The following is an 18236-nucleotide window of genomic DNA, read 5'->3' on the forward strand; positions in this document are numbered from 1 at the left end:
GGGGTCGAAATCAACATCTGTAACCAAGTTAGTCCCTAACCATGACCCCTATAACCTAACTATCTAGACTGGGGTCAAAATCAACGTCTGTAACCAGGTTAGTCCCTAACCATGACCCCTGACCCCTATAACCTAACTATCTAGACTGGGGTCGAAATCAACATCTGTAACCAGGTTAGTCCCTAACCATGACCCTGACCCCTAAACCTAACTATCTAGACTGGGGTCGAAATCAACATCTGTAACCAGGTTAGTCCCTAACCATGATCCATGACCCCCTAACCATTTAGACTGGGGTCGAAATCAACGTCTTTAACCCAGACAGTCCCTATCCATGACCCCTAAGCTCTGACCCCTTTAAAAATGTTTTTAAATGTAACCTTTATTTAACTAGGCAAGTCAGTTAAGAACTAATTCTTAATTACAATGACTGCCTACGGGGGAACAGTGGGTTAACTGCCTTGTTCAGGGGCTGAACGACAGATTTGAGCCTTATCAGCTCGAAGATTTGATCCAGCAACCTTTTTGTTACTGGCCAAACGCTCTAACCACTAAGCTCTGACCTCTGACCCCTAAGCTCTGACCCCTAACCCTAAGCTCTGACCACTAACCTTAACCCAACCAGGTCAGATAGACAACTCCTCAGCTTTCTTTGGAAATCACCTCAGTGAAACTCAGCCCCTAAGCTACATGAGTTATTGGTAAATGTTAGTTCTGATATTGAGAATCCATAGCTCCTGATGTGTCTGTGTTCACCTCTATCTCCCTGTATTCTCTGTCCTGCTGTAGAATGGCCTCAACGCCCTCCATCTGGCCTCTAAAGAGGGCCATGCCGAGGTGGTCACACAACTCATCAAGCTGGGAGCCAATGTGGACGCTGCAACTAAGGTTAGCCCCGCCCCTCTTCTCCTCTGAGAAGATAGATAATAAGATAGGAGGAGCCTATAGGGTAGCCTATAGGGAGGAGTCAGATTGGTCACCTATAGGGAGGATGGAGGGAGGAGTCTGTCCCTAGCTGCCACTGATTGTCTTTCCTCCCCCTCCTTGTATGACTGGTCACCTATAGGGAGGAGCCTGACTGGTAGCCTATAGGGAGGATGGAGGGAGGAGTCTGACAGGTCACCTATAGGGAGGAGTTATAGGGAGGAGTTATATCATATGAATGGCCCTATCAGAGAGCTGTGACATCATATTTATTGGAACTACCCATCCCGGATCCGGGAGAATTGTCATCAACTACACTAATTAGCATAGCGCAACGGTAAAAAAATATTACTAGAAAATATTCATATTCATGAAATCACAAGTGAAATATAGCCTAGTATAGCATTATGTCCAGCTCGCAGCAGGAAGCTCGGTCACGAAAATCAGAAAAGCAATCAAATTAACCGTTTACCTTTGATGATCTTCGGATGTTTTTCACTGACGAGACTCCCAGTTAGACAGAAAATGTTCCTTTTGTTCCATAAATGTAATGCTCCGGGTGTCGTGGGTGTGGAGTCAAATGCAGGAGACAGAGAGTTCAATGCTGTGCATCTTTAATAGCACCAACGCACCCCAGGGTGCTCACAATAGGTACGTTCCCAAACACAGGGAATCAAAATGTTGAAAATACACAACCAAGTACTAACACGTACCTCTACAACAGAGCCGAAGGTTACACTGAAATAAACCCGCACAACAACCAGGCGGGCCGGCTGTCTAATAAAGACAAACTAATTAAACCTAAACAGGTGCTACCACTAAACATACAAGGAGGAGGAAAGACAATCAGTGGCAGCTAATAGGCCGGTGATGAACGACCGCCGAGCGCCACCCGCCCGGGAAAGGGAACCACCCCCGAGGAACCACCTCGGACTCGTGACAATAAAGATTATTTTTATACCCAAAATACCTCCTTTTGTTGGTCACGTTATGTTGAGAAATCCACCGGAAATAGCGCTCACGACATCGCCGTGATATCCATAATACCGACAGAATCATGGCAAACGTTTTTTTATAATCAATCTTAAACGTGTTTTTCAAATATCTATTCGATAATATATCAACCGGGACAATTGGCTTTTCAGTAGGAGCGAGAGGAAAAATGACTACCTCTGTCTTTTACGCAAGAATAACTCTGAGAGCCCTCAGCTGGCCACTCACGCAATGTAGTCGTTTACGCTCACTCTTCAAAATAAAGGCCTGAAACTACGTCTAAAGGCTGTAGACACCTTAGGGAAGCCACAGAAAAGGGAATCTGGTTGATATCCCTTTCAATGGGCAATAGGGATGCATAGAAAGACAGGGGTTTCAAAATAAGAGTCACTTCCTGATTGGATTTTTCTCAGGATTTTGCCTGCAATATCAGTTGTTATACTCACAGACAATATTTTTACAGTTTTGGAAACTTTAGAGTGTTTTCTATCCTAAGCTGTCAATTATATGCGTATGCTAGCATCTGGTCCTGAGAAATAGGCGGTTTACTTTGGGAACGTTATTTTTCCAAAAATAAAAATAGTGCCCCCTAGTTTCAAGAGGTTAATGGGCCTATCAGAGAGCTAAGAGAGAGCTGTGACATCATATTAATGGGCCTATCAGAGAGCTTAGAGAGAGCGGTGACATCATATTAATGGGCCTATCAGAGAGCTGATAGAGAGCTGTGACATGTTACTGGGCCTATCAGAGCAGAGAGCTGAGAGAACTCTGCCATTATATTAATGGGTCTATCAGAGCAGAGAGTCGGCAGTACCATGCTGTCTCAGTCTATCAGAGCAGAGAGCCGACAGTACCATGCTGTCTCAGTCTATCAGAGCAGAGAGCCGACAGTACCATGTTGTCTCAGTCTATCAGAGCAGAGAGCCGACAGTACCATGCTGTCTCAGTCTATCAGAGCAGAGAGTCGGCAGTACCATGCTGTCTCAGTCTATCAGAGCAGAGAGCCGACAGTACCATGCTGTCTCAGTCTATCTCAGTCTATCAGAGCAGAGAGTCGGCAGTACCATGCTGTCTCAGTCTATCAGAGCAGAGAGTCGGCAGTACCATGCTGTCTCAGTCTATCAGAGCAGAGAGTCGGCAGTATCGAGCCGGCAGTACCACTCACACACTCACTCACTCACTCACACACTCACTCACTCACTCACTCACTCACTCACTCACTCACTCACTCACTCACTCACTCACTCACTCACTCACTCACTCACTCACACTCACTCACTCACTCACACACTCACTCACACACTCACTCACACACTCACTCACTCATTCCTCCCTGTGTCTTTCCAGAAAGGGAACACAGCTCTCCACATAGCGTCTCTGGCTGGTCAGGTGGATGTAGTGAAGGAGCTGGTGAGCAGCGGAGCTAACATCAACGCACAATCTCAGGTGAGTCTAGGACCTCCCCCTTTAGACACACCCACAGTCTCAGGTGAGTCTAGGACCGCCCCCTTTAGACACACCCACAGTCTCAGGTGAGTCTAGGACCGCCCCCTTTAGACACATCCACAGTCTCAGGTGCGTCTAGGACCCCTCCCTTTAGACACACCCACAGTCTCAGGTGAGTCTATAACCTCTCCCTTTAGACACACCCACAGTCTCAGGTGAGTCTAGGACCTCTCCCTTTAGACACACCCACAGTCTCAGGTGAGTCTTGGACCTCTCCCTTTAGACACACCCACAGTCTCAGGTGAGTCTAGAACCTCTCCCTTTAGACACACCCACAGTCTCAGGTGAGTCTAGGACCGCCCCCTTTAGACACACCCACAGTCTCAGGTGAGTCTAGGAGCTCTCCCTTTAGACACACCCACAGTCTTAGCTGTGTACTGTAAATAACAGATGTAGACCAACAGTAAAATGCTCATGGGCCTTTCCCAACAATGCAGAGGAAAATAATAGAAAAATTATAACATGAGGAATATATACGCAATGAGTAACGATATCTTGGCTATATACACCGGGTATTATTACTGAGTCTATCTGCAAGGGTACGAGGTAATTGAGGTAGATATGTACATATGAGTAGTGGTAAAGTGACAAGGCAGCAGGACAGATAATAAGCAGTAGCAGCGTATGCGATGAGTCAAAAGAGTTCATGCAAAGGGGGTCAATGCAGATAGTCCGGATAGCTATTTAGTTAGCTATTTAACTAACTATTTAGCGATCATAGTCTGCTGCTGGAAAAACGTATGTGTTATGGCTTTACACCCCCTGCTATATTGTGGATAAAGAGTGACCTGTCTAACAGAACACAGAGGGTGTTATTTAATGGAAGCCTGTCCAACATAATCCAACATAACCCCAGGGAATTCCCCAGGGCCCCTTACTTTAATAAATATTACCTAACGACATGCCACTGGTTTGAGTAAAGCCAGTGTGTCTATGTATGTGGATGACTCAACCCTATTCACGTCAGCCACTACAGCGATTGAAATGACTGCCGATACATAACAAAGAGCTGCAGTTTGAAATTGTTGCAACCCCTATTACCAGCCTATTCAACCTCTCTTTCGTATTTTCTGAGATTCCCAAAGATTGGAAAGCTGCCGCGGTCATCCCCCTCTTCAAAGGGGGAGACATTCTAGACCCAAACTGTTTAAGACCTACAGTGGGGAGAACAAGTATTTGATACAGTACTTACAAAGCATGTAGAGGTCTGTAATTTTTATCATAGGTACAATTCAACTGTGAGAGACGGAATCTAAAACAAAAATCCAGAAAATAATATTGTATGATTTTTAAGTAATGAATTTGGATTTTATTGCATGACATAAGTATTTGATACATCAGAAAAGAAGAACTTAATATTTGGTACAGAAACCTTTGTTTGCAATTACAGAGATCATACGTTTCCTGTAGTTCTTGACCAGGTTTGCACACACTGCAGCAGGGATTTTTGGCCCACTCCTCCATACAGAACTTCTCCAGATCCTTCAGGTTTCGGGCTGTTGCTGGACAATACGGACTTTCAGCTCCCTCCAAAGATTGTCTATTGGGTTCAGGTCTGGAGACTGGCTAGGCCACTCCAGGACCTTGAGATTCTTCTTACGGAGCCACTCCTCAGTTGCCCTGGCTGTGTGTTTTGGGTCGTTGTCATGCTGAAAGACCCAGCCATGACCCTTTTACTGAGGGAAGGAGGTTGTTGGCCAAGATCTTGCGATACATGGCCCCATTCATCCTACACCCAATACGGTGCAGTCGCCCTGTCCCCTTTGCAGAAAAGCATCCCCAAAGAATGATGTTTCCACCTCCATGCTTCACGGTTGTGATGGTGTTCTTGGGGTTGTACTCATCCTTCTTCCTCCAAACACGGCGAGTGGAGTTTAGACCAAAAGGCTCTACTTTTGTCTCATCAGACCACATGACCTTCTCCCATTCCTCCTCTGGATCATCCAGATGGTCATTGGCAAACTTCAGGCGAGCCTGGACATGCGCTGGCTTGAGCAGGGGGACCTTGCGTGCGCTGCAGGATTTTAATCTATGACGGTGTAGTGTGTTACTAATGGTTTTCTTTGAGACTGTGGTCCAGGCTCTCTTCAGGTCATTGACCAGGTCCTGCCGTGTAGTTCTGGGCTGATCCCTCACCTTCCTCATGATCATTGATGCCCCACGAGGTGAGATCTTGTATGGAGCCCCAGACCGAGGGTGATTGACCATCATCTTGAACTTCTTCCATTTGTGTGCAGTGTGCAGCCGGCTTCATTGACCTGACCAAGGCTTTCGACTCTGTCAATCACCGCAACGTACAAAAAAAGGATAATAAATAAGTACACGGAGAGCTAACATTAATGACATATCCATCTCTTTTGGCTCAACGTGGAGGAGAGACTTCATCACTACTTGTATTTGTGAGAGGTATGGACATGTTGAAAGCACCGAGCTATAATATGTCCGGACCCCAGGAAGAGTAGCTGCTGCCTTGGCAGGAACTAATGGGGATCCATAATAAACCCCAGGAAGAGTAGTTGCTGCCTTGACAGGAACTAATAGGGATCCATAATAAACCCCAGGAAGAGTAGCTGCTGCCTTGACAGGAACTATTGGGGATCCATAATAAACCCCAGGAAGAGTAGCTGCTGCCTTGGCAGGTACTAATGGGGATCCATAATAAACCCCAGGAAGAGTAGCTGCTGCCTTGGCAGAAACTTATGGGGATCCAAAATATACCCCAGGAAGAGGAGCTGCTGACTCGTTGTTTATTATCTCTGCATAGCCAGTTTACAAATGACCTCGATTAACCTATACCCCTGCACCTTGACATGGTACCGGTAACCCCTGCACCTTGACATGGTACCGGTACCCCCTGTATCTAGCCTCCACATTGATAGCCAGTACCCCCTGTATAAAGCCTCCACATTGATACCGGTACCCCTGTATATAGCCTCCACATTGACTCTGTACCAGTACCCCCTGTATATAGCCTCCACATTGACTCTGTACCGGTACCCCCTGTATATACCTCCACATTGACTCTGTACCAGTACCCCCTGTATATAGCCTCCACATTGACTCTGTACCGGTACCCCTGTATATAGCCTCCACATTGACTCTGTACCGGTACCCCCTGTATATAGCCTCCACATTGACTCTGTACCTGTACACCCTGTATATAGCCTCCACATTGACTCTGTACCGGTACCCCCTGTATATAGCCTCCACATTGACTCTGTACCAGTACCCCCTGTATATAGCCTCCACATTGACTCTGTACCGGTACCTCCTGTATATAGCCTCCACATTGACTCTGTACCGGTACCCCCTGTATATAGCCTCCACATTGACTCTGTACCGGTACCCGATGTTCAAATGTTCATAGATGACCAGCATGGTCGAATAATAATAATCACAGTAGTTGTCGAGGGTGCAACAAGTCAGCACCTCAGGAGTAAATGTCAGTTGGCTTTTCATAGCCAATCATTAAGAGTATCTCTACCGCTCCTGCTGTCTCTAGAGAGTTGAAAACAGCAGGTCTGGGACAGGTAGCACGTCCGGTGAACAGGTCAGGGTTCCATAGCCACAGGCAGACAGTTGAAACTGGAGAAGCAGCACGGCCAGGTGGGCTGGGCACAGCAAGGAGTCATCATGCCAGTTGTCCTGGGGCATGGTCCTAGGGCTCAGGTCCTCCGAGAGAGAGAAAGAAAGAGAGAATTAGAGAGATAATAATGGCTGTATTGTCTGTATTACTATAATAATGTACTGTTGTAATGGCTGTGCTGTCTGTATTACTATAATAATGTACTGTAGTAATGGCTGTGTTGTCTGTATTACTATAATAATGTACTGTAGTAATGGCTGTGCTGTCTGTATTACTATAATAATGTACTGTAGTAATGGCTGTGTTGTCTGTATTACTATAATAATGTACTGTATAATGGCTGTGCTGTCTGTATTACTATAATAATGTACTGTTATCATTTTTATTTTTATTTTTTTTATTTCACCTTTATTTAACCAGGTAGGCTAGTTGAGAACAAGTTCTCATTTGCAACTGCGACCTGGCCAAGATAAAGCAAAGAGTTACACATGGAGTAAACAATAAACAAGTCAATAACACAGTAGAAGAAAAACAATCTATATACATTTTGTACAAAAGGCACGAGGAGGTAGGCAATAAATAGGCCATAGGAGCGAATAATTACAATTTAGCAGATTAACACTGGAGTGATAAATGATCAGATGGTCATGTACAGGTAGAGATACTGGTGTGCAAAAGAGCAGAAAAGTAAATAAAATAAAAACAGTATGGGGATGAGGTAGGTAAATTGGGTGGGCTATTTACAGATGGACTATGTACAGCAGTAATGGCTGTGTTGTCTGTATTACTATAATAATGTACTGTAGTAATGGCTGTGTTGTCTGTATTACTATAATAATGTACTGTAGTAATGGCTGTGTTGTCTGTATTACTATAATAATGTACTGTAGTAATGGCTGTGTTGTCTGTATTACTATAATAATGTACTGTAGTAATGGCTGTGTTGTCTGTATTACTATAATAACTGTAGTATGTCTTGTGTCTGTATTACTATAATAATGTACTGTTGTAATCCTGTAGAATGGCTTCACTCCTCTGTACATGGCTGCTCAGGAGAATCATCAGAAGGTGGTCAGATACCTGCTGGACCATGGCTCCACACAGGGCATCGCTATAAGGTCAGTATTCTAGAACCTATAACCCTTCTACTGTTCATACTAACTCACTACACAGGGCATGGGGGACTGTATCATAGTGATATTAAACTATAGGGCTGTATAATAGTGATGTTAAACTATGGTACTGTATAATAGTGATGTTAAACTATAGGGCTGTATAATAGTGATAATAACCATGGTACTGTATAATAGTGATGTTAAACCATGGTACTGTATAATAGTGATGTTAAACTATAGGGCTGTATAATAGTGATATTAAACCATGGTACTGTATAATAGTGATGTTAAACCATGGTACTGTATAATAGTGATGTTAAACTATAGGGCTGTATAATAGTGATATTAAACTATAGGGCTGTATAATAGTGATGTTAAACCATGGTACTGTATAATAGTGATGTTAAACTATAGGGCTGTATAATAGTGATATTAAACTATAGGGGGCTGTATCATAGTGATATTAAACTATAGGGCTGTATAATAGTGATATTAAACTATAGGGCTGTATAATAGTGATATTAAACCATGGTACTGTATAATAGTGATAATAACCATGGTACTGTATAATAGTGATGTTAAACTATAGGGCTGTATAATAGTGATGTTAAACTATAGGGCTGTATAATAGTGATGTTAAACTATGGTACTGTATAATAGTGATATTAAACTATAGGGCTGTATAATAGTGATGTTAAACCATGGTACTGTATAATAGTGATGTTAAACCATGGTACTGTATAATAGTGATATTAAACTATAGGGCTGTATAATAGTGATGTTAAACTATAGGGCTGTATAATAGTGATGTTAAACCATGGTACTGTATAATAGTGATGTTAAACTATAGGGCTGTATAATAGTGATGTTAAACTATAGGGCTGTATAATAGTGATGTTAAACCATGGTACTGTATAATAGTGATGTTAAACTATAGGGCTGTATAATAGTGATATTAAACTATAGGGCTGTATAATAGTGATGTTAAACCATGGTACTGTATAATAGTGATGTTAAACTATGGTACTGTATAATAGTGATATTAAACTATAGGGCTGTATAATAGTGATAATAACCATGGTACTGTATAATAGTGATAATAACCATGGTACTGTATAATAGTGATGTTAAACTATAGGGCTGTATAATAGTGATATTAAACTATAGGGGGCTGTATCATAGTGATATTAAACTATAGGGCTGTATAATAGTGATGTTAAACCATGGTACTGTATAATAGTGATAATAACCATGGTACTGTATAATGGTGATGCTAAACTATGGTACTGTATAATAGTGATATTAACCATGGCACTGTATAATAGTGATGTTAAACCATGGTACTGTATAATAGTGATGCTAAACTATGGTACTAGAGAGGGCAGGAGAGGCAACTGAAACAGTGACGGAACAAGGATGTCACTCAATGTCACTCAATCTGTAAAGTGTAGTTCCCATGTTTCATGAGCTGAAATGAAAAATCCCATAAATGTTCCATAACCAAGGCTGAGTGTTTCTGTCTGTAATGAAGCCCTTTGTCGGGGAAAACTCATTCTGATTGTCTGGGCCTGTCTCCCCAGTGGGTGGGCCTGTCTCCCCGGTGGGTGGGCCTGTCTCCCCGGTGGGTGGGCCTGTCTCCCGGTGGGTGGGCCTGTCTCCCAGTGGGTGGGCCTGTCTCCCCAGTGGGTGGGCCTGTCTCCCAGTGGGTGGGGCCTGTCTCCCAGTGGGTAGGCCTGTCTCTCCCCGGTGGGTGGGCCTGTCTCCCAGTGGGTGGGCCTGTCTCCCAGTGGGTGGGCCTGTCTCCCCAGTGGGTGGGCCTGTCTCCCCCAGTGGGTGGGCCTGTCTCCCAGTGGGTGGGCCTGTCTCCCCAGTGGGTGGGCCTGTCTCCCAGTGGGTGGGCCTGTCTCCCCAGTGGCTGGGCCTGTCTCCCAGTGGGTGGGCCTGTCTCCCCAGTGGGTGGGCCTGTCTCCCCGGTGGGTGGGCCTGTCTCCCCAGTGGGTGGGCCTGTCTCCCCAGTGGGTGGGCCTGTCTCCCCGGTGGGTGGGCCTGTCTCCCCGGTGGGTGGGCCTGTCTCCCGGTGGGTGGGCCTGTCTCCCCGGTGGGTGGGCCTGTCTCCGCAGTGGGTGGCCTGTCTCCCCGGTGGGTGGGCCTGTCTCCCGGTGGGTGGGCCTGTCTCCCCGGTGGGTGGGCCTGTCTCCCGGTGGGTGGGCCTGTCTCCCGGTGGGTGGGCCTGTCTCCCGGTGGGTGGGCCTGTCTCCGCGGTGGGTGGGCCTGTCTCCCCGGGGGTGGGCCTGTCTCCCCGGTGGGTGGGCCTGTCTCCCCGGTGGGTGGGCCTGTCTCCGCAGTGGGTGGGCCTGTCTCCCCGGTGGGTGGGCCTGTCTCCCCGGTGGGTGGGCCTGTCTCCCCGGTGGGTGGGCCTGTCTCCCCGGTGGGTGGGCCTGTCTCCGCAGTGGGTGGGCCTGGCTGTCAAGTGGCTGCACCCCTGCTCAGTCATGTGAAATGTATAGATTTGGGCCTAGTGAATTTACTTCAATTGGCTGATTTCCTCATATGATCTGTCACTCAGTAAAATGGTAGGCTAACCTGTTCGGTTCTATTTTTGTTCAGTGTAATATTGTTAGGATACTGCACAGCAACAGCCCCTGATGACAACGCCCCTCACTGCTGCTGGTGTTCTGGTAGTCTTATAAGAGGTAGTACCGTACAGTGTTGGGGTCAGAGGTCAGGGTTAGTATTGCAGTATGGTATAGTATATATAGTGACTGTTATCTCTACTGCAGGATGGCTTCACGCCCTGGCGGTGTTGTTGCAGTATGGTATAGTATATATAGTGACTGTTATCTCTACTGTAGGATGGCTTCACGCCCCTGGCGGTGGTGTTGCAGTATGGTATAGTATATATAGTGACTGTTATCTCTACTGTAGGATGGCTTCACGCCCCTGGCGCGGCCACCAGCAGGGACATGAACAGGTGGTTTCTCTGCTCCTGGAGAATGACACTAAAGGAAAGGTCCGGCTCCGGCGCTCCACATCGCCCACGGAAGGCCGACACCAAGGCTGCCTGCCCTGCTGCTCCAGATGGCAGATGTCGGTCCAAGGTACCACACAGACAGCGCACCAATCACCTGTCCTTTATCTGCACCTGACCACAGGGCTATCCTAGGAATCAGGTTTAAGGAGTTAGCCAGGTAACTCAGAACTAACCTGCTCCAGGGCAGGCTAACTCAGGCTAACTCCACTATCCTGCATTCAGAACTAACCTGCTCCAGGGCAGGCTAACTCAGGGCTAACCTGCTCCAGGGCAGGCTAACTCAGGGCTAACCTGCTCCAGGGCAGGCTAACTCAGGGCTAACTCCACTATCCTGCATTCAGAACTAACCTGTTCCAGGGCAGGCTAACTCAGGGCTAACTCCACTATCCTGCATTCAGAACTAACCTGCTCCAGGGCAGGCTAACTCAGGGCTAACCTGCTCCAGGGCAGGCTAACTCAGGGCTAACTCCACTATCCTGCATTCAGAACTAACCTGCTCCAGGGCAGGCTAACTCAGGGCTAACCTGCTCCAGGGCAGGCTAACTCAGGGCTAACTCCACTATCCTGCATTCAGAACTAACCTGTTCCAGGGCAGGCTAACTCAGGGCTAACTCCACTATCCTGCATTCAGAACTAACCTGCTCCAGGGCAGGCTAACTCAGGGCTAACTCCACTATCCTGCATTCAGAACTAACCTGCTCCAGGGCTGGCTAACTCAGGGCTAACTCCACTATCCTGCATTCAGAACTAACCTGCTCCTGGGCAGGCTAACTCAGGCTAACTCCACTATCCTGCATTCAGAACTAACCTGCTCCAGGGCAGGCTAACTCAGGGCTAACTCCACTATCATGCATTCAGAACTAACCTGCTCCAGGGCAGGCTAACTCAGGGCTAACCTGCTCCAGGGCTGGCTAACTCAGGCTAACTCCACTATCCTGCATTCAGAACTAACCTGCTCCAGGGCAGGCTAACTCAGGGCTAACTCCACTATCATGCATTCAGAACTAACCTGCTCCAGGGCAGGCTAACTCAGGGCTAACCTGCTCCAGGGCAGGCTAACTCAGGGCTAACTCCACTATCCTGCATTCAGAACTAACCTGCTCCAGGGCTGGCTAACTCAGGGCTAACTCCACTATCCTGCATTCAGAACTAACCTGCTCCAGGGCAGGCTAACTCAGGGCTAACTCCACTATCCTGCATTCAGAACTAACCTGCTCCAGGGCAGGCTAACTTAGGCCAACCTGCTCCAGGGCAGGCTAACTCAGGGCTAACTCCATTATCCTGCATTCAGAACTAACCTGCTCCAGGGCAGGCTAACTCAGGGCTAACTCCACTACCCTGCATTCAGAACTAACCTGCTCCAGGGCAGGCTAACTTAGGCCAACCTGCTCCAGGGCAGGCTAACTCACTAACTCCATTATCCTGCATTCAGAACTAACCTGTTCCAGGGCAGGCTAACTTAGGGCTAACTCCATTTATCCTGAATGAAGTGTCTGTGCTAAATCAGATTCCCTCCTTCTCGCAAAGATTACGTCATCATCCCCTTCAGTTGAGGAAGAAAACAATATAAAATCAATCAAATGTATTTATAAAGCCCTTCTTACATCAGCTGATATCTCAAAGTGCTGTACAGAAACCCAGCCTAAAACCCCAAACAGCAAGCAATGCAGATGTAGAAGCACAGTGGCTAGGAAAAACTCCCTAGAAAGGCCAAAACCTAGGAAGAAACCTAGAGTGGAACCAGGCTATGAGGGGTGGCCAGTACTCTTCTGGCTGTGCCGGGTGGAGATTATAACATAACATGGCCAAGATGTTGAAATGTTCATAGATGACCAGCAGTGTCAGATAATAATAATCACAGTGGTTGCAGAGGGTGCAACAGGTCAGCACCTCAGGAGTAAATGTATTTTAAAATATTAATATCACACTATTTAGTAATTTATTTAGATTTATTCATATAACCTTTATTTAACTAGGCAAGTCAATTAAGCACAAATTGTTATTTACAATGACGGCCTACCAGGGAACAGCGGGTTAACTGCCATGTTCAGGGGCAGAACGACAGATTTTTACCTTGTCAGCTTGGTGATTCAATCCAGCAACGTTTTGTTAGTGCCCCAACACTCTAACCACTAGGCTACCTGCCACCCCTAGCAATGACTGAATGCATTGGTAGCTTTTGTATGACACATACAGTGATTGTGTGTTGTCCTATATTTATATTGTTTTTATTTTTAATCCCAGGCCCCCCGTCCCCGCAGGAGGCCTTTTGCCTTTTAGTAGGCCGTCACTGTAAATAAGAATTTGTGCTTAATTGACTTGCCTAGTTAAATAAAGGTTAAATAAAATAAACACATTAACGATACAATTATTTTATTGATAGGAGTGGGATAAAAGGTGCTCAGTCATTAACGATAAGTAATGAAATACAGACGTCTCTTCTGAAAGACTATTTCACACCATAGAAAGAAAACGCGTCACTCACCCATGGATTGATGTTTCAGCATCGTCTCAATGAAGAGTTCTGCATTCGACTCTCCATGTGTGACATGCACACGTAGTTACAAGCCTGCTACAAACCCTGAGTAGATATAGCTTTCTTCATAGGATACCACCTCACTGTGGTTGTTGTAGATGTAGTTATTGTGAACTTGAAGGTGCAGAGTTCTGATGTTACTGTTATAGTGTAATTTGACTCTGTAGATGTTCTATAATATCAGTATGCTGACAAAAGTAGTACCCTGTGTTACTGTGTTCATGTCTGTGGTGTTAATGTTGTGTACCGTACCTGACTGTTATCCTGACTGTTATGTTGTTATCATGACTCTTCCCACCATCGTACAGCATGGTGCAGCCATAGTGTCGTTGTGATGCACTAACCTCCCATTCTCTCCTCTCTTCACCTCTCGCTGGTGTTGCTCTCCCTAGATGATGGTGAATAGGACCACAGAGGTATATTTGGATCTCCTCTACACACTCAACACTCACAGCCCACCACCTCACACCCTGCTGCTAACTGCTGCTGCCTCATCTCTCCTCCCTGTTCCTGCATTGCTTCTTCTGTTATTGTATTTACTGTCTGTCTTGATGCTTTCCAGAAGGGACTAGAAAGTAGCATGACCTCTGACCTCGATGTACTGACAACATGGACTGAGGGTCTTTACAGCTGAGGGGCTGGCTTCCTTTATCCAGTCTCATAAAACCCTTAAGAACTTGGTTAGCATGATGTTAGAGCTGGTTAACACCTGAAGCGCCAATGGCCACTGACATTTAATTTTGTCAATAAAAGATATCCCCCCTCCAATGTCACATACACGTGTTTAGCAGATGTTATTGCGGGTGTAGCGTATGCTTGTGTTTCTAGCTCCAGCAGTGCAGTAATATCTAACAAGTAATATCTAACAATACATACAATCTATAGTAAAGTAATGGAATAAAGAATATATACATATTTGGACGAGCAATGTCAGAGCGTCATAGACTAAGATACAGTAGAATAGGATAGAATACAGTATATACATATGAGATGAGTAATGCAACATATGTAAACATTATTAAAGTGACTAGTGTTCCGTGATTTCTAGTCTATGTATATAGGCAGCAGCCTCTAATGTGCTAGTGATGGCTATTGAACAGTCTGATGGCCTTGAGATAGAAGCTGTTTTGTTAGTTTTTTCGGTCTCAGCTTTGATGCACCTGTACTGACCTCGCCTTCTGGATGATAGCAGGGTGAACAGGCAGTGGCTCAGGTGATTGTTGTCCTTGATGATCTTTTTGGCCTTCCTGTGACATCGGGTGCTGTAGGTGTCCTGGAGGGCAGGTATCTTGCATGATGCATCTAACATGATGTTAGAGTTGGTTAGCGTGATGTTAGAGTTGGTTAGCGTGATGTTAGAGTTGTTTACCGTGATGTTAGAGTTGGTTAGTGTGATGTTAGAGTTGGTCCAATGCCACTCTGACAAATATGTATATATGCTTAATCCATTCCTGACTTAGATTTACATGTATTTTGAGAATATGATATTACTTGTTAGATATTACTGCACTGTCACTTCTAGAAGCACAAGCATTTCACTACACCTGCAATAACATCTGTATGTGGCCAATAAAATTTGACTTGATTTGGTTAACATGATGTTAGAGTTGGTTAGCCATGATGTTAGAGTTGGTTAGCCATGATGTTAGAGTTGGTTAGCCATGATGTTAGAGTTGGTTAGCCATGATGTTAGAGTTGAATAGAGTTGGTTAGCATGACGTTAGATTTGGTTAACATGATGTTAGAGCTGGTTAGCATGATGTTAGAGCTTGTTAGCATGATGTTAGAGCTGGTTAACATGATGTTAGAGCTGGTTAGCATGATGTTAGAGCTGGTTAGCATGATGTTAGAGTTGAATAGAGTTGGTTAACATGATGTTAGAGTTGGTTAGCAGGATGTTAGAGTTGGTTAACATGATGTTAGAGTTGGTTAGAGTTGGTTAGCATGATGTTAGAGTTGGTTAGCATGATGTTAGAGTTGGTTAGCATGATGTTAGAGTTGGTTAACATGATGTTAGAGTTGGTTAGCATGATGTTAGAGTTGGTTAACATGATGATAGAATTGGTTAACATGATGTTAGAGCTGGTTAACATGATGTTAGAGTTTGTTAGAGTTGGTTAGCATGGTGTTAGAGTTGGTTAGCATGATGTTAGAGTTGGTTAGCAAGATGTTAGAGTTGGTTAACATGATGTTAGAGTTGGTTAACATGATGCTAGAGTTGGTTAGCATGATGTTAGAGCTGATCAGCATGATGTTAGAGTTGGTTAGCATGATGTTAGAGTTGGTTAGCCACAATGTTAGAGTTGGTTAGCCACGGTGTTAGAGTTGGGGATGGTGATGATGCAGTAAGTTTGTCTCCTGGCCTCTGTGTCAGCACCACAGGCTGAGTTCTGTGATGAGGTACTGTAAGACACCATTGGACCCCAGGAAGACGAGCGGTTGCCAAGGTGCCAGCTAATGTGGATCCAAATAAAGAATAAAGGAAGCTATCCCCTGGCAGCAGAGACCCAGTCCACCAGCTAGTCCCTCTCAGTGGGTGTCTCTGCCTTAACATCCCCAGGCTTGTGCATGACTCTAACCCAGGCAGGAGAACTCTAACCCAGGCACCCTGAGGCAGGCAGGTGTCGGTCAGCAGAAAGCCCTAGTGATGGCTGCAGCATCAACAGTCCTCTACTCTAAATGTGTATATGCTGCTTTTTCTGTTCCCCAACAGAACACAGATAACAGGCCTACTGTAGATCACAGTTCCACCCAGCACTACTGTAGTGTATAGTCAAGTACAACATCTGCTTCAGACAACTTGAAGTTCACAACTGATGAACTAAAACTCTATGGAGGAACCATAGACTAGTGGTCGTTTCTACCATATTTCATATACCAGTCATTTACTTTAAAATCAGTGAAGGGAAGTGAACAAGCACACACTTTGGGAGGAATTAGATCATTGGGCTGTAGGAAGGGTCTGCAGTGTGTCTGATCAAAGAGCAGTCCCATCTGGCTATGACGGTGTGAGAGGCTGCTCTGATTGGTTGTGTTGTGACTGAGTGCTGATGTCATGGTGTGTCTGTTTTCTAGAGTGGCTTTACTCCGCTGCACATTGCTGCTCACTACGGCAACATCAACGTGGCAACGCTCCTCCTCAACCGGGCGCTGCCGTGGACTTCAAAGCCAGGGTAAGACTCCTCTAGAACTAGGCCAGGGGTAAGACTCCTCTAAAGCAAGGCCAGGGTAAAACTCCTCTAAAGCAAAGCCAGGGTAAGACTCCTCTAAAACTAGGCCAGGGTAAGACTCCTCTAAAACTAGGCCAGGGTAAGACTCCTCTAAACTAGGCCAGGGCAAGACTCCTCTAAAACTAGGCCAGGGTAAGACTCTAAAACTAGGCCAGGGTAAGACTCCTCTAAAGCAAGGCCAGGGTAAGACTCCTCTAAAGCAAAGCCAGGGTAAGACTCCTCTAAAACTAGGCCAGGGTAAGAGTCCTCTACAACTAGGCCAGGGTAAGACTCCTCTACAACTAGGCCAGGTAAGACTCCTCTACAACTAGGCCAGGGTAAGGCTCCCTCTAGAACTAGGCCAGGGTAAGACTCCTCTAAAGCAAAGCCAGGGTAAGACTCCTCTAAAACTAGGCCAGGGTAAGACTCCTCTAAAACAAGGCCAGGGTAAGACTCTAAAACTAGGCCAGGGTAAGAGTCCTCTAAAACAAGGCCAGGGTAAGACTCCTCTACAACTAGGCCAGGGTAAGAGTCCTTTAAAACTAGGCCAGGGTAAGAGTCCTCTAAAACAAGGCCAGGGTAAGAGTCCTCTAAAACAAGGCCAGGATAAGACTCCTCTAAAACTAGGCCAGGGTAAGAGTCCTCTAAAACAAGGCCAGGGTAAGAGTCCTCTAAAACAAGGCCAGGGTAAGACTCCTCTAAAACAAGGCCAGGGTAAGACTCCTCTACAACTAGGCCAGGGTAAGACTCCTCTAAAACAAGGCCAGGGTAAGACTCCTCTAAAACAAGGCCAGGGTAAGACTCCTCTAAAACTAGGCCAGGGTAAGACTCCTCTACAACTAGGCCAGGGTAAGACTTCTCTAAAACAAGGCCAGGGTAAGACTCCTCTAAAACAAGGCCAGGCTATGTGGGGTGGCCAGTCCTCTTCTGGCTGTGCCGGGTGGAGATTATAACAGAACATGGCCAAGATTTTCAAATGTTCACAAATGACCAGCATGGTCCAATAATAATAAGGCAGAACAGTTGAAACTGGAGCAGCAGCACGGCCAGGTGGACTGGGGACAGCAAGGAGTCATTGTTATGTACTTGAGTGAAGACCCAAAAGCGGTTTTAACAGAAACAGAGTTCTTTTAATGAAAAAACAGGAATGGCATAGATCCTCTTCCGACGTTGTCAATGGCACAATAGAATACCCGCAGAGAGGGTGACAAATGAAACATAAAGTCCCTCTGATGAATAGCTGGGTAGCGGCGACAGTGGCATAGCTGATCACACGTGGCATATGATGAACTGGACACGGTGCAAACAAAAGATAGTTAGTAGAGTGCAGGATGCA

At 45.7% G+C, this 18236-nt stretch overlaps 1 protein-coding gene and 1 pseudogene across 1 annotated transcript in view; both read left to right on the forward strand.

Moving 5' to 3' along the window:
- LOC135531476 (ankyrin-3-like) overlaps positions 1-16868 on the forward strand; it is a 22398-nt pseudogene extending 5530 nt beyond the window's left edge.
- Positions 1-18236, forward strand: part of LOC135531479 (ankyrin-3-like) — a gene marked incomplete at its 3' end in the record, with an annotated part of 84757 nt that overhangs the window by 36994 nt on the left and 29527 nt on the right. The window lies entirely within an intron of this gene.

Source organism: Oncorhynchus masou, unplaced genomic scaffold, assembly GCF_036934945.1.
Source record: "Oncorhynchus masou masou isolate Uvic2021 unplaced genomic scaffold, UVic_Omas_1.1 unplaced_scaffold_1597, whole genome shotgun sequence".
Lineage (NCBI taxonomy): Eukaryota > Metazoa > Chordata > Actinopteri > Salmoniformes > Salmonidae > Oncorhynchus > Oncorhynchus masou.